We start from the raw sequence: 18,520 nt of genomic DNA, 5'->3' as shown, positions 1-18,520 counted from the left end.
TGAATGTGCAATTTTGGTAAAAGATTAAGTGTAATTATAATAATACAAGGAACATACCCAGCTAGAAATAAGTATGGTATATTAACTGCCTTTACACACTTAAAGGTTTAAAATTCAAACTCTTATTAAACATCATTTATCAATATATAAACAAAACAAAAACAAAACACGATTATTCATTGTTCACTTAAAAAGGAGAGGTTTAGTATAATATAAAATATTTATTTTTCTCACACTCTTGCTTATGGGCTCAACAGATAGCCCGATGTGGCTTTGCTATATGAAAACACATACACTCTTGCTTAAATTACTTGTACTTATTTTCTCATATAAATTAAAATTGATTTAGTGGGTTCTTTGTTCATATTTCCAGTTCTTGTAATATCGTGCTATGATCTTTGTTGTTATTATCCACTACATATTTTCATGCTATTAGCCCCTGCATATTTTCATGTAAGTAATTTATATTTATCAGTAAGTGAGGTGAATTGCGTTTGTTGTTGTTTTTAAACGATGTTAATAAACAATATGTTGTCGGAATTTTAAAGTTATAATTAAAATAGTTATTATAAACACTCACAGAAAAATTTTTGTTTCAAATCTTGAAGGTTTCTCACAGACTGTAGACATTTTAAAACCAAAATTAGTGAAGTTTTCGTTATAAGTTATTTTTAATTCTTTGCTACAATACCTTCACTTCCATTTCCTACCTCAATATATTCATTTCATTTTCATGTAATTGTTTATTGTACCAATGAACGAGTGTCATATAATAATAATAATAATAATAATAATAATAATAATAATAATAATAATAATAATAATAATAAATTTATTAAGCAATAAATTAGACACAAAAAATCAAATATCAATATAAAACCATCAACAAAGAGTTAACTCGTCCTGTGATGGTTAAACACATAATAAAGTAAAATCAAAACTTATAAAATCAATATAAAGTTCCCAGAATATTATCATCAGTATTTAAGATCCATTGTTTTAAGTATTTCTTTTGATTAACACGATTAATAGAAGATCTTATACTATAAGGAATAAAATTATGAATACGAGGTGCCAAATAAAGATATTGATGAAGTGTAACTGTTTTACGTGGTATGGGTACATTAATTGGAAAAAAAGATTGAAGTCGTGTAAAATATGAAGTGACTTTAAAAGGCCTATTAAAAGAAACATGCATTGTAGATAAAGCTAAAAAATATAAATAAAGTTTATCATATGAAAGAGGGGAGTTAAATTTACTGAAATCGGTATCAAGCCTATGAGTAAAAATAAGAGAAAACACTTTTTTGCAACTTGTGAATAGGAATTAAAAAAGTCTTATATGTGCCACCCCAAATTGAAATACAATATTGTAAGAAAGATTGAAAGAGAGCATAATATACACTTAACAAAATATGATAAGGAGCACAATGACTAAGTTCAAAAATTAGCATAGAACTATATTTTAATTTATTAACTAAAGAATTAATATGAAATTGCCAATTTAATTTTTGATCTAAAATAATTCCTAAATATTTAACAGAGGAAACTTGAGTCAATTTGGGACACTTACAATTAGGGTAAGTATAACAATTACTAGAATGATAAAAAATAGAAGGAAAAGCTGGAATGACACCATAAAGGTTAAACTGAAGAAGAAAAGATTTAGATATATTTAAGGATAAGCCATTACAGAAAAGCCAATTTTTAATTTTATTAAGATCACTAGAAATAATGGCTTCATTAATTAGATTTGGCTTACTATAAACAACAGCAATATCATCGGCATAGGCTTGGATATCTCCAAAAAACTGTTGGTAAAGAATATCATTTATATAAATGAGAAATAATAAAGGGCCCAGAACAGAACCTTGTGGTACTCCAACATTAATTGTAAGCCAATCACTATAATTATTATGGATACAAACCGATTGCTTTCTATTGTGAAAGTAAGAAAAACCAATCAAAAACAATGCCTCTAAAACCATAATAAGATAATTTATTTAACAATATTTTATGATTAACAGAATCAAAAGCTTTGGCTAAGTCAAGAAAAACAGCAATTGGATGAAGATCAGAATCCAAAGCTTCTGTAATACTTCCCACAAGTTTAGCAACAGCAACCTCCGTTCCAAGCCCAGGCCGAAAGCCAAATTGAGAAGGAGACAAAACTGAATGTCTATCAAGAAATGATAAAATTCTAATCTTCATAGATTTTTCAAATAGTTTAGAGAAATGTATTAATAAGGAAATAGGTCTATAATTCGTAAAATCAGAAATATTACCAGATTTATAAATAGGAATGACCAATGATAACTTTAAAGCATTAGGAAACTTCCCTTGAGTAAAAGATAAATTAATTAAAAAAGTCAAAATTGGTGCAAAAGATCAGCATTAGCTTTCAAAATCTTAACCGAAACACCATCTACACCATTAGAAGCTGAATTTGATAAGGAGAAAATATTATTCATAGTTTCAGATACAGTAACAGGATATAGGTAACAAGAAGAAGAAGGAGCAGGAGGCATACCCTGAGAACAAAATTTAGGATCGGAGCAAGTAGATTTAGCAACATTAACAAAAAAATAATTCAAATCAGATAAATCAGTAGTACCAAAATTACAACATTTCTTATTTTTTTTTAACATCAATAATAGAGTTAACAATATTCCAATTCTGTTTAATAGTTTTAGCATTCTTAAACAGGTTATGATAATAAGTCCATTTAGTCTTACGGGTCAAACTAACAACATAATTCCTTAAACACTTAAATCTAATCTTTAGATAAATATCATCAGGAAATTGATGTACTTTCTTTTTTAACTTATCTCTTTTAATCATTAACAAAACCAATTCATTGGTAATCCATGGCTTAATTTTTCTAAACTTTCGTGACACAAAAACAGTAGTAGTACAACTTTGAATACAATCAGTTAACACTTCAGCAAAATTATCATAAGCAACATTAACATCAGAACAATTCATTACACAGGACCAATCTGAAAAATTCAAACAAGAACTCAATTCATTAAACTTAATCTTTTGAACATTTGAAACATGTTCTAGATCCGATAAAATGTCTATACATAAAACAATTGGAAAATGATCGGTCAAAAACTCTCAACAATATAAGAATAACAATTTTTAACAGTATTTCCACTAATTAAAAAATGATCAATACAAGAATTAGTAACATTGGTTATCCGTGTAGGAGAAGAAATAATAATACGAAGATTGTTCTCAGACAAAAACTTAAAATATGCATTTTTATAACAAACATCATCAAATGCCAAAACATCTATATTAAAATCACCAACAAGTATATTAATATCATATTTGTATAAATTCAATTCTAATGAAAGCTCATCAATAAATTTCAATACAGGCAATCTAGGAGATCGATAAACAACAAAAAGATTAAATTTCTTATTTTGAATCATACAAAATAAAATTAAAGCATCAGAGTTAATGTACTGTACTTCTTTTATCATAGTCAGTATCTCAAATTTAACAAAAACTGCCACTCCACTAGCCTTATTTAGACCAGAAGATGAAGAATAAAAGGAGTAACCTGGAATCGAAAAGGAAACAAATCCATCCTCAACAAACCAAGTTTCAGAAAAAGCTATTATATGAAATTTAACAACGCTTGATTGTAAAAAAACAAGAAATTGGTCAAAATTTTGAGTAAGACTTCGAATATTAATATGTATTAAATTTAAATGACCAACAGAAAAAACATTTGGTAAATCAGAAAGAGAAGACAAAGTTGGTGTAACACCAACAATATCATTAAAATCATCAGCCATTGCAGTGTTTATAAATTATTAAGATCAATCAAGCAACGTAAAACAATGGGCTGAGTAGTTTCTGATTTCCTAATAAGAATATTACCATTCGATACCCAAAGAAATTTATAGCCAAGATCTTTCTGTTTTCGTTTTGCTTGCATGAAAATATCACGATAATATGGGGAGAGATGTTCGTTAACATAAACTGGATAAGAAACATTACAGACCTTAATATCATTAGTATTAAGAGAGCGAAATTTAGTTTTCTTAAGTTTAAGCAGATCAAATTTAATTTGCTTACGACAAAACTTAACAACAATCTGTCTCGGACTCTTATTTTCAGTTGTTTTCTTTCCTATACGATGAACAGTGTCAATATCTGTAGGAGCACAGTCAACCCCAAAAGTAGTTGTAATCTTCTCAACAACTTCTTGCAAATTCTCATTTGGCTTCTCTGGAATACCTCCAATCAAAACATTATAGTTATAAGAATATTGTTCCGCTTCACACATCTTCCTCCGAAAACTTGCCATCTCCTTCCACAATTCTTCATTTTCATGCTTTAATGTTTTATTTTCCTGTTTACACTCCTTTCTTTGTTATATATTTTGATTATTTGATTTCTGTAGCGCACATTAGTGTATAAAAGACATTTTAACTCAGTTACGGTTAGTGTTTTAGTAGAGTTCTCTTAAAGATGTACATAATATATCTGGTGTCATAAGGTTATTTATTCGTGGTACGTGTGTTGAATGTTGTCACTTGTATATAATGTGTAACCTTCCAAACAAACCAGTGTAGGGATTGTTTTGTCCCCACAGTGCAGGCGGTTCATCAGCTCTCTTTCCATGGCGGATAATGGAATCTTGGATTTTAGTGATTTAAGTCTGTACGCACGCGAACTATAGTGTATAAAATCATATATTACACAAACATATTAGGCAACAATTCTGAAATAGTTTTTAGGATTTCTTTAATGGTTATAATTGTTTTATCATGAATCCCATAGGTCATTAAAGGGAATTACTTTTATATAACCTTCAAGATATTCAAATGATGATCTTTATATGGAGTTTCTAATCTTAGAGCGGTAATTATTAACTGGAATTAATAAAACTAACAAGCAATAATGATATATAAACCAAAGTATCACTAATATAGACAAAAAACAAAACAAATTAAACTTCGTTTTTACTTTCTTTGTGATTTTTTAAAAAGCATTTAGGACACTTTGGTGATACGTCCGTGTACCAGTCACTATACCATCTATGTAGCAAACCTCTAACCAGCACCACGGATGTATATTAAATAAAATTACAAAACTGAAATGTTTACCAGTGTTCTTATTTCATCTTATGCTTTTTATTCCAAAGAAAAACTCAATTTAAAAATCTAATGGATCGAAACTCAACATAACCAAAACTAAAGGAAAATCATATATGCATGAACAATTCCACACCAAACAGTGAATATATGAACAATTTGTTTCTCTTTCTTCTAGAACCTCTAGGTGTGGATTCCTGTACGTGGTGAGGAGACCTCACCAAGTTTCTGTTCTTTTAGTTTACCTCTTCTGGGATTTAAACGTCCACCCACGTGTTTGCCGTGTGTGGCGACCCGTGAAGGGGAAGAGAGGATCCTGGTGGTTAAGAGATCCAACCCTAACATACCACTTTGGCCTTGGGTTGGACCCCATAGGGTCAGTCGGCTGGTCTACTTGGTATAGAGTCAACCAAGTACCAGTGTTGGATGTTCTCAATGGGTGTTGTGGACATCGTGTATGATGCTGGTATTTTGGCTATAGTGCTCACGAAACCCTGACATTGCTGCAGTGTCCTTGTTTGGCACTGAAGTACGTCCCCTCGTAGGGCTTTACAATGGATGGGAGCAGTGGGCACCTAAACATTCTTTCTTTATTATGGATCCCCCAAATAAAAACTTAAATAATATAGTGAAAAACAGTCCATAGGTAAACAACCACGTATTGAAGATTCTAAGCAGCAAACCTCACCATCTGTATCACCTGATATTCTTGCTGGTTTCTCCACCCAAGGAGTTTCTGCAGTGAGGTGTACCTCCACTCGCAAAGGTGGAATTATAATGCTGACCAATGTTCTCATTTTTTTAACATTTATATCACTGCGACCACCTGACACCATCAAGGCAGGTTATCTTAATTGTAAGGTACGGTCATATATTCTAAAACATCTAATATATTTCCAATATCAGCAATTCGATCACTCGAAGACGTCACGCCGTGGTTCCTTGACGTGTGCTCGTTGCAGTGGCAAGGACCACGATGCCTATGAGTGCAAAACAGATCTAAATTGCGTTACATGTAACGGCTCTCACCCATCCTACTTTAATTCTTGCCCTAAGTGGTTGGAAGAAAAAATAGGTACAGCATTTGAAAATTATTCAAAATATTACTTACCCTGAGGCTCGAATGTTACTATCCACCACTTCACCTCGGACATATAGTGCTGTATTTCTTTCCATTACTACAGTTGGAGTGCAGACGGATCTCTCTGTGCCTCCAAAACTATCATTCTCAAACCATGCAAAAAGTCTTTTGACCTCCATGATTAAGAAGGTTGATAAATCAATATCAACATCTATCTCTGTCCTTAACATTCATTCCAGAAAACCTCAAGATCCACTTCCTTTGTTTCCGGGTATGGGGATTTCATTGGATACATTTTCTTCTACTGTCCCAAGATGCAAAACGATCATTTGTTTACGTCTTCTGTCGCTGGAATCCTCTTTCAACGACAGAGAACTGCCCAATCGACCCAGGACAGGTTTCATGGAGGTCGATAGACCTCCCTCAAATAAAGAAAAAATCATGGTCGGAAACAGAAGGGTTCTTCATCTAATTCGCCTACACATAAGTAAGAAATGGCCACTTTGATGCAATGGAACTGTCGAGGTTGTGTGATGGAAGAATGCATGGAGGGGTGGCACTGTTGGTTGATCAGCATGCGCCCACTCTATCTTTGCCACTTGATACACCCTTGGAAGCGATAGCCATCTGTGTTTATTTCGGTCGTACAATAACTTTTTTTCTCTCTACTTGTTTCCTGAAGAGACCTGTGATCAATTAGACCTTAATGTTCTCGTTGAACAGTTGCCATCTCCATTTTTAATCCCGTGGGACTTTAATGGACATAATTCTTTCTGTAGAAGTGCTGATATTGATGGGAGGGGTCGCTCTGTAGAGCGTATGCTTTCTGATCACAACCTTTCTCTTTCCAAAACTGGTTCTTATACTAATTTTCATGCACCTGGTCAGTTCTTTACTGTTATTGATCTCTCAATTTGCTCCTCTTCACTATTTTCCTACTTTCATGGAGGATTGGCAGTAACTCATAGGACAGTGATAATTTTCTTATCATTTTGAGGGAGATTGGCCGTGGTAAATGCAACCCGACCCACGTGCACCGCTGGAAGCTGGATTAAGTCATGTGGCCTAATTTCACTTCTCTCGCAGAACTTGATCCTGCCATCGATAGACAATTGCATAGTAGCAGTGAGTGACTGTATAATGTATTCTTAAAAACTCTACACGTTTTCCATGGTATCCTCATTCGTGGTGGAATCCTACCTGCCACATGACACAGAAGGCTCAGAAACAGACCTGGGAAACTTTTCGTAGGTATCCCACACTCTCAAACCATATCATCCGTGCACATAATCATCAGGTAAGACGTCAAAGCCAGAAGGAATCTTGGATTAAGTTCACAAACAGCATCTCTTCTATCACCAGTTCCAAAGCCATAGGGGACAAGACTCGAAAGGTCAATGGAAAGTACAATTCTGTCTCTTGTTTGATCTTGCTCTTTGATGGCCAGAAAGTAGATGATACATGGAGCATCGCTGATGCTCTCGGTAAAAGCTTTTGCTGGGTATCTAGTACTTCTGCGTCATCCTCCACCTTCTTAGCCATCAAGACTCGGGCAAAGTGATCACTTCTTTCCTTTTGAGCTGACCGTCTCTATGACTATAATCGCCCTCTCACACAGGTGGAACTCAAAGTGACCCTTCACTGGTCTGTCTGGCAGTGCATCAGTTGAACCTGATGACATACATTACGAGATGCTACGTCATCTATCTCTTGCTTCTCTTGCTATTCTCCTGATTGTTTTTAACCAGATCTGACACGAGAATGTTTTTTTCCTAAAGCTTGACACCAGACTATTGTCCTATTTTTCTCTAAGCCTGGGAAGGATCTCAATATTCCTTCAACCTACTGTCCAACTGCTTTGACGAGCTGTCTCTGCAAGACCTTAGATAGGATAGTTAATGCTTATCTTGTTTGGTTCCTCGAATCAAACAACCTTCTTTTGCCAACCCAGTGTAGATTCCAACAACAGCACTCCATCATGGTCCACCTGATTCGACTTGAGACGTCAATAAGAAAATTATTTCTCCAATGACAACATTTTGTATCAATATTTTTTACCTTGAGAAGGCTTAAGATACTACATGGAGGTATGTCATTTTGCAAGACTTCTACTTATATGGGTCACGTGGTCATTTGCTCAATTTTGTTAAAATTTTTAATGGACAGGCGATTCCAAGTCGTGTGAGTTCGGCACTTTCCAGTTCTTTTCTACAGAAACCTGGAGTCCTTCAGGGCTATGTTTTGAGTGTCACACTTTTCAGTATAAAGATTAATTCCAACAGTGGATAACTCCCTTTTACTGTTGCAAACAGGCTCTATGTCGACGACTTTCATATCTCGTGTCAGTCGTCGAACATAAGGTATACTGAGCAGCAGCTATAGACTGTTCTCAGTCGTTTCGTGAAGTGGACCACAGCCAACAGTTTTAACTTCTTTCTCTCTAAAACCATTTGTATGCACTTTTGCTGCCAACAGGATATTCACTCCAATTCTGAACGCCGTGTCGGGGAAGTTCTTGGGGCTTATCTTTGACTCTAAGCTGGCCTTTATACCACACATCAAGGAGTTATGAGTCAAATGTACAAAAGCACTAAACATCCTCTCTGTTCTCTCTTCCACCAGTTGGGGAAGCAGATTAATGTTCTATGGTAAAGATATATCGTGCTCTTATTCAGTGAAAAGTAAATTATGGGTCACTGGTCTGTGACTCTGCCACGACCTCGGCCTTGAAGATTCTGGACCCCATTCATCATCAGGGATTTTGGCTCTGCACCTAGACTTTCTGCACTGCCCCAGTCCAGAGCTTGTACACAGAGTCTCATGAATCTGCTCTACACCTCCGCCATTTGCAATTGTCTTTAATGTATACTTCGAAACTTTGAACTTTACCACAGCATCCTTCTTCAAAGGGCCATGCTTTTTCAGAACAGACGATCTGTCATTGTTCCTTCTGGCATTTGTATCTAGACGCAGTTAGATGAACTGGGTGTGTTTTTAGATAACATTGCTGTATCCACTGGTCAACCCATCCCACCATTACTTATTACAACCCTCAAATGCGACCTTCCTTTAAGTCATCTGAGAAAAGCAGATACTCCACGACTGAGCTGTATGCTATTTATCTTGCCCTGGATCGCATAGAAGCTAAGCAGTACTCGAACTGCACTGTTTATACTGACTCATTTAGTTCTATACTGGCCCTAAAATCGCTTCATGCTAGTGCTCAACCTGTTCTCACCGATATTTAAAACCGATTGACCTATTTCTCTTTAACATTACTTCTATCTAGTTTTTCTGGATACCAGGCCACGTTGGTATACGTGTGAACGAGCTCGCCTCCACTGCAGCTAAGTCTGTCTGCTCTGGCACTATCACTGCTGTGCCTGTTCCATACATGGACTATGGTCCTGTGTTCAAGGCTCGGCTCGGTGCCAGTTGGCAGTCGACTTGGAGTGAGCAACGTGAAAACAAGCTTTTCCAAATAAAACCCTCTATTGGACTCTGGCCATCTTGTTGGCGCAGATAGCCTAGTTGCTTTGCGCAATAATAGGCCCAATCAACCGATCAACCAATCTTCTAGAATGCTGTGTAACATTATAAATAACATGTAAATGTTCTAGATATAGTAAAAGTATGGAGAATAAATTAAAAAGCAAAACGAAAAATTAAATGAGAGTTTGACATTTTTTCACTGGTTTATATAAATCAATAACATTGGCATGCTACTGTTGATTTTTCGCCAATTCAAATCTAATTTGTGTTATTAATACACACACACACACGCACATATATGTATATATAAACCAGTTGTCATTGTGTCTATGTGTGTGTGTAACACTCGTATTAATAGTCGTTTTTAACTTATGTTGCGCCTTTTATAATGATTTTTTGATAGCATACTTGAAAAATGTTTCTATATTCTCTATATGTGATTGTTTTCCTTTTATGACGAAGGTGAAAGCTTGGTAAACAAAACTTATTGAAGGGATGGCGGACGTACCAGTTGTTTTTTTTTTGTTGTTTTTTTTACAAAACTGCAATCCGTCGTTTTTCGACGGGTCAGGTAAGACTAGTCTTCCATATTTCCCTCTATTCCTGTTTGATAAATCTTTTTTTTTTACTTCTGATGTCTTCAATAGACGAATCATTCTGATTTGATAGTCATGAACTGCCAGACCGGGACGTGTTGGTATCTGATTTTTAAGTCATCTCAATCATCTTGGTAATTAAGGCACCTGTCAATTAATCACAGCATTAACCTCTTTTTTTAAAGTATGACAAATCCTTTGATATTTCCTTCAAAAAAACAACTGATGCTAATACCGACTAACTTTATAGGTCCATGTGGTTTTATTTCTCTAATTAGTGAACAAATACTTTCACTGATAACAAAGAGCCCATGTCGCTAGACTGTGTATGGACTTCCTTCACGAGAAAGGAACAGAGACTTTTGAGTGGCCCTTCAGATCTCCAGATTTAACTTCAATTGAACATTGTTGAGATATGTTGTCAAGATATGTTATTGAACGCCAGAATCTTACTCAGAATGTACAGGAACTCCGACGAGCCCTGGTAGACGAGTGGGCTGCCATACCCTAAGATAACATCGATATACTGTATCGAAGTGTGCTAAGTCGGTGTCAGGAGTGTGTCACAGCTAGTGGAGGTCACATTAGATATTGAATGTTTCAAACATTTATTGAATAAACGCATGTAAAGTGTTTAAAGTATTGTTTCGTATGGGATATCAGTTTTGGTGATATTGGTCATTTAAAAAAAATATTTCTCCATGTTTTACCGTTCATCAAACATTAAAAATGGATACAGATGGAACTGAAATGAGGCAAATTACCTAAAAAAGTAAAAATATTATCACATTTGGAACATTGAGATAAATTATATAAGAAAACGTACTTGTTCCTTTAATTTTTTTGAGCAGTTCAGATATCAGTAAACAAACCTAAACGTGATAGCACCATTTTACTTTCAGAAAATTTTGTCTCTATCAATATACGTAAAAAACAAGGGGGGCAAAGAATAATGTTTATATAGTTCAAGAAGATTCATTCATAAAGAAAAAATGTATTAAATCAACAACCGCAAACATTTTCTTATATTGCAAGTCACACTCTGTGAAATACCTCAAAATGCACAAATATTTTAGCATAAAAGCACCTTACGCACAATTATTCTAAATGGGCAGGTCAAAGACTTCCTATGATTCTGGAATAGATGTGCCTAATTTTCAGTTAATTACCACTAGAGCTTTGTCTATGTTTTAGAACCAAAGAACGGCTGTTATTTTATGATTGAAAGTACTGTGGAGTGTATTCGGTATCATCACGTTTTCACCTTGCACCGTTTCTTTTAGTAATACATACTAACCACAGGGCAAGCGACATCATATTTTAGTTGAGACAAGATTAATCCACTTTTATAAAATATTCATTTCTGTGAAATTAAGATATCTGATGTTTTGAAATATTATTAAAAGATACAAATGATTGATGATCTTTCAGTCTATAATCGTAAATTAAGGTCTTGTAGAGATGATTGTATGTTCTTATTTGTTTGTTTTTGGAGCAAAGTTACATAAGACTATCTTCTACGTCCACCTCGGAATATTGAACCCCGGATTTTAGCGTTGCAAGTATCTGAACTTCCACTTTTATATTTTAGGTCAGCGGTTCCTAAACCTTAGTAAACCAAGGTACCTTTTTTATTTTTTGGCTGATCCCCAAACCTATCGTGTTTTTTTTAAATATACATTTTTTACAAGACATATCAGCGTAAAACAGTAACTGAACAAAAACGCCTTATAATGTAACCATATAATCATAAAATTACCAACATTATTAATACGCTAGGTTGAGGACCGTGTTAAAAGATGTGTGTGTTTGTGTTTCTGAAACATTAGTTCTAGCATGTAATAATAAACACATTCAGTTAATATTTCAAGCATTATTTTCGTATATGTTTCCTTGTTTTTAGTTGATTCACGTACAAAACAAAACTAATCACTATATTTTAGGAAAACGGGAAACATATAACTGTTCTGATAACACAATTCTATGATGGTTTTATTGTAGCTTCATGTAAATGTTTGTAAAAGTATTGCTAACTTCAGTATGATAAAGACCTGCGATGGTTTTACTGTGTTGAAGTTTTTACACGTTCTATAATAATTCCAATAAGTTCAATCTGAAAATGATATCTGTTTTATTCCGTTGCATAAAAAAATTCGCAACACGTCACATCGCAATGTATAAAAAAAGACCACAACTTGTAATTTTGAAACTAAAAGACGATAGATTTGACACACAAAAAAATGAATTATGATACATATTCGTTTTACATCAGTGTTCTTTACTTTACTTTGGCCCGACATGGCCAGGTGGTTAGGGTGGTCCACTCATAATCTGAGGGTCGCGGGTTCTAATCCCTGTCACACCAAATGTGCTCGCTCTTTCAGCTCTGGAAGTATTATGTGTGCCGTCAATCCAACTATTCGTTGGTAAAAGAGTATCCCAAAAGTTGGTAGTGGGCGGTAATGACTAGCTGCCTTACCTCTAGTCTTACACTACTAAATTAAAGAAGGCTAACGCAAATAGCCCTAATGTAGCTTTGTGCGAATTTCAAAAACAAACACATTTTTTTTTCAGTTTCTTTGTATTTTTCTTAAGATATATAACAATAAATAATACTCATTGTGCTAAATAAATAATAATTTGATTTAAGTAAGTTTTTTATAATTTTCTTTATTAAAACGTCCTTACGAGATAGGAAAATTGTTTATTATTTTCGAAATCTGCGTAGTTGAATCATAAAACAATCGTTGTTAAAGCCAAAACAAGTTTTATAAAGTTCAAATTCGCGTGCTTATGTAACAAGTGCAGAGCGTCTTCCGAGAATTGGAAGCTATATTTAATACTTACCTTTATTTAGGTAGCACGGGCCAAAAAAATAGAGTATGATTTCACTTCTTTATGAACCATAAATAATGTAAACTTTAAGGTCAAACCACACATTACACTTTATCTACCTAAATGCAGTCTGTAATACCACTTAATACAGGCTTACAATTTTGTCTCAGACGAAATACAGAGAATTCTTTACCTATTGTATTCTTTCAATGTGAGCAGTTTGAAAGCGGTTGATCTCGGAAGATTATATTTATGTCAACTAGATTCAAACAAATATTATGTATTGTAAAGTTATCAATATGTTTATATCATAGGTTGAGTAGGCTAATTATTACTAACAAAACTTATAAGTGTAACAACAACAAAAAAACTGACAAAATAAAAACATATTTAAATAAGATTTGAAATCCCGGTTTACAATGAAAACTCTTGGACTCCAAACTACTCAGAAAAACACTAACATCTAATCTCTAATACATACTGACCTTACATCAATAATTTCGCTTTATTATAATTGTAGTTTTTATCTAATTTATAAATGCCTAAGGAATTTAAAGTAGTTAGTACTGGACGTAAACATTAAGACTTTTATAATATGTATATTATGTAAATATAAATGTAATAGTGATTGGTTAATACTTTACTTTCGAATACTTTATTTGACATTCTTACATTAAACTTTTAACATAAACTAGATTTTCAATAACCAGGAGGTAGAAATATTTTGGTTATTGTTCCACGTACTTTAGAAATGATTAAAAAGTCATCCGAAACTAACAAGCTGTTGATTTTAACCTGTTTACTTTAGTTAGTGATCATTATGTATCCTATGGGAACATACTCGGCTGGGAGAACTTGATGTGTGGTCTTATTCTGATGAGGAAAAGTGGGACTCAACTACATTCGAACAACTTAGAGTTTTAGACACGCTCTGTAGTTTCAGGTATCAACACGTTGGAAACGTTAAAGTCAATACATGTTAAGCTGTTTAAAAGTCAGACAAAATCTTGTAGCATCTGATGTATTATCAGCTTACCTTCCTAATGTTCAGTTGTTCACAATTAGAAACGGCTATACTTAAATTTTAGTGTTTTTCTCTTTGCCATTTATACCATCCACTTGCGCATAAGGAGCCATTCAGGTTGAAAATTCCATTTTAACGTCCACATACAGGTAACAAGAAGGAAATATAGCTACTCACAGTGACGGCTGGTTTTGTTAAAATTAGTAACGTAATTACGTTTACTATTAGAGTTACTAGAAATCTACAGTAACGACCAATCATAAGTAGTCTCAAGTGTGAATAATGGACAAATCACAAAAAATCGTTTGTAACAACCATGTTTTAAGTAGTTAACGGCGTTTAGTGTAGTACAGTCGTAATACAAACTTAACACTTACACAAAGGCTAAAGACAGGTTCACGAGCTAATACAAACAAATTATTGGTATTCCTTAGAAAGCGATATCAGAATTAATCCTAATATGTGAAGAAAGAGATTTCAGTTGTTTTTTGTGTTGAATTCCTAGTCAAATCAAAATCATGTTTCAATAGACAAATAATTAGAAAGATTGTTAATAAAGTGTTTAACTCATCAGAATTGTTAAGTCAAAGTATGTATATCAATACGGCCCTCCACAGTATTTCATTCGATAAGTAAATACAGATGTACTTCCGACTAATTAACAAATACTAACATGAATGAGTATAAAAACTTTTGTAACACAACATGATTGTAATTATTTTGCAATTCGTAAATCAAATATTTGTCTAACAACATGTACACTTTGTACTACATCTGCTGATAAGTGGTAAGCCTAGTTGTGCTCCTTCTAGGATTTGTATAATAAAGTTTTGTCGATTTTCAACCGTCATACATGGAGTACAATGAAAGAACTGTTAACATCAACCCATCTGAAGAGTAGGACATTTTATTATTTAAACAGTTTCGAAAAAAGCATGAATGTATCAACTCATGAATATTGAACAACACTAAATAAATTAAAAGTGTCAGTGTCTTCCTTGTACATTTGTTTGTGTAGCAATAACAATGTCTATTTTGTGATAAAAGTATAAATTGGTGTAACCGTAATAAACAGCAGTTAGGATGCTGTTCAGAAAATACAATAATCTTGTTTCTTGATTACTCGGACAATTATCTGACTTATTTAACAGCTGTGAGTAACTTTATCAGTATATAAACTTAAAAGTGAAATGTAATTTTTAATCAATATTTACCGATTACACTAAGAAATTCAGAGATTAAAATACCCAAGCCTCAACCATAATAATCTCTAATAAAACAAATTCCACAATGGTACATAATTTTGTCTACATTAAGCCGCAATAATAACAATATTCACCAGTTAGAAATGGGAGATTCATGGTATTCTTATAATGACAGAAGAATGTTAATTTATTTGTCCATTTAGTGGCGTTGGAGACAGGTAAGAATATTATTGGTCAGCTACAGTCAGTGTAATAAAAGCCTATGTAGCTCTAACTGTGATTAACGCCTATTAATCGAAAAACTACAGAATCTGACCTGAAACGATTAAAGACTTCAAACATTACAAACCATTCAACTTCAGTGAATTACTTCGGACGTAAGAATTTCTACGAGGGCATTAAATATATCTTCCTCGGTAAAGAGTGAACTTGTAAATGTGAGGCCAATAAAAAAACGAACCTAGTTAGCTTAAGCGAGGCGTGAAGGTATCAACTCAGACTTAATTTGCACGTCGTGGACCTGGATCGTCGATAACATATTCAGTTCCAGATCAGATATAAGAATAACTATTGTTTGTGAGTTTTTAAAACTCTTGCATAGAAACCATCATTTGTAATAACTACTAGTAATAAACATTATTATAAATTGTATTTTTTTACGTTTCTATATTAAGATATGTTTTTGTTAAAAAGGAAATTATGTGTATCAATCTTGTTGGCAAGTAACATAAATTTAATATATATTATCATTTAATTAACTACTAAATTCATACTCGATTTACGATAATTTGAAATAGTAATACATAACGTACATAACTTAATAAATCGGAGACTCGTTCGAAATAAATTGTAATACGTAACAAATATCATCAAATATGCATAAATGTGGAAATTCATAATTTGACAGTTAAATTAGATGGTTCTAATATTTGTATGTATGTGATTGGCCGGCTGACTTTTGCTAAGTTATCAGTATTCAGGTTTCCTTACTTCCGGGATATTTAATACTGCGACATGAGGAATAACAAACAGTATAGTTATTATGATCGAAATTGCTACTGATAGGCTACACAGTTTATGAGACAATGTATGATAATCTTTATAAATAAGAAATAAACAAACAACTCTCAATTTCCAGTACTTACTACCTCATAAATGGCAAATTATAAACAAATGTTCTGTTTGGTCATCATGTAGGTGACAAAATACTAATTAAAGCTTAAAATCACCATTGCAAAGAAGTCTCAGCTAGAAATGTTGTGAATATTAAAAATATTTGCTTATCATTTATTAGTTTTCTAGGGTATAAGTTTTTCTTTGTTTATTTATATTGATTTAATTGTACCATAGAAGTTCTGTCTGGTGTTTTCTATTCATTAACGAGTTGATATTTAATTATGATATAGGAAGGCAGCTTATTTTAATTATAAATTAATATTCATTCTACGCTAAGTAAGAAGGAAGCAAGATGTTAAGTTTATAACATGTTAATCACAGTATGTGGTTGTTTTCAAACTCATCAAAGTCGCTTTATTCACAAGCCACTCCACCAGTATTTAAGAATATTTTAGAGAATGATTTTACTAAGAGTTAATATATATATTGTGCCCTCGTCAGTTTTAACAGAAATAAAATAAAACTGTTGTTCAACTATTTTTTGCCTACTTTTTACAACTATTTTTGTTTTGACATTTATATCCAATCTACGAGGTCAGTTCAAAAAATACGCGGACTGTTTGAATTGCGCGGCTCCAGTTGGTTCCAGTGGAATCCGCTTGGTGTCGCTAGGTTCGCACAGATCAGCTGATTACGACGCCATTTCCCGATTGCAGATATCTTCATTTGTGTATTAGCTACGCGGTTTTAAGTGAAGTGCGATTTTTTTCGTTTGGCGGATTTCAGAATGAATGACCTGAAGGAGCAACGACTTGCTGTGAAATTTTGTGTTAAACTTGGAAAATCTGCGACTGAAACTTTTGCTATGCTTAACACGGCTTATGGTGATGTTGCTATGAAGCGTACGGCATGTTTCAAGTGGCATGAACGTTTTAAGGATGGTCGACAGTCCATTGAAGATGATGAGCGTCCTGGACGTCCTTCCACATCAACTGACGACCCACACGTCGACAAAATCAACACCCTGGTGCGGGCAAATCGACGTCTGACTGTCAGGGAGCTTGCTGAAGAGTGTGGGATATCAGTTGGATCTTGTTACGAGATTTTGACCGAAAAATTGAAGATGCACCGCGTTGCTGCGAAATTTGTGCCTCAGAACTCGTGCGTTTTTGGCCAAACACTCGATCACTGTTCTTCCCCCCCTACTCACCTGACCTTGCTCCTTGCGATTTTTCCTTGTTCCCCAAACTCAAAAGACCCTTGAAAGGAAGAAGATTTGAGACGATTCCCGAGATTAAGGCAAATGCGACGAAGGAGCTGGAGGACATTACAAAAGAAGCGTACCAGGACTGTTTCAACAAATGGAAACACCGTTGGGATAAGTGTGTGCGTTGGGGGGGGGAGAGTACCTTGAAGGGGTCCCAGACCTGTAACTTCTAAATAAAGTATATTTTGTTTTATGACGTCAGTCCGCGTATTTTTTGAACAGCCCTCGTATGTTCACTATCGAGTGTCTAAAGTTTATATATATTACTCATAATACTTTTGTTTTCTAGGGCTCCGAGTTGTAGGTAACAGCTGTGATTGGCTCATAACCTACTAAATTGCGAAATTTCAGAGAAGAATTAAATTAATGATTACAATTATCCTTGAGAACTGGTTTCAAGAACTTGTATAAATGTTATCTGTTAATTTCTGATAACGAAACGGGTTTAAAGCTTGATCTTGCTTTGCGTTAACATTTAAATTTAACATTTATAACAAAAAGTAATGTGCAAATAGTTAAACAAATTCGTGGTGGGCAGAGCACAGATATCCCCTTGTGTAGCTTTGTGCTTAATACAAACAATTTGTTAAATAAATATAACGTTTCGGTGTTTCATGTTTACCGAAGTAACGTTATATATTGTACATAACATACGTGCTTATATGTTTCATTTGTTGAGTTTAGTGTTATAGAAAAGCCAAATAATCCTTTACCGACAAATACTATACAAGGAGTTCTGCGTTGTATTTACTAAAATACTTTAATAAAGATACATTCCCCAAGCATAACT

Source organism: Tachypleus tridentatus, chromosome 13 (genome assembly GCF_004210375.1).
Source record: "Tachypleus tridentatus isolate NWPU-2018 chromosome 13, ASM421037v1, whole genome shotgun sequence".
Lineage (NCBI taxonomy): Eukaryota > Metazoa > Arthropoda > Merostomata > Xiphosura > Limulidae > Tachypleus > Tachypleus tridentatus.
The sequence above is the reverse complement of the archived record's forward strand: the minus strand, read 5'-3'. Positions refer to the sequence as shown.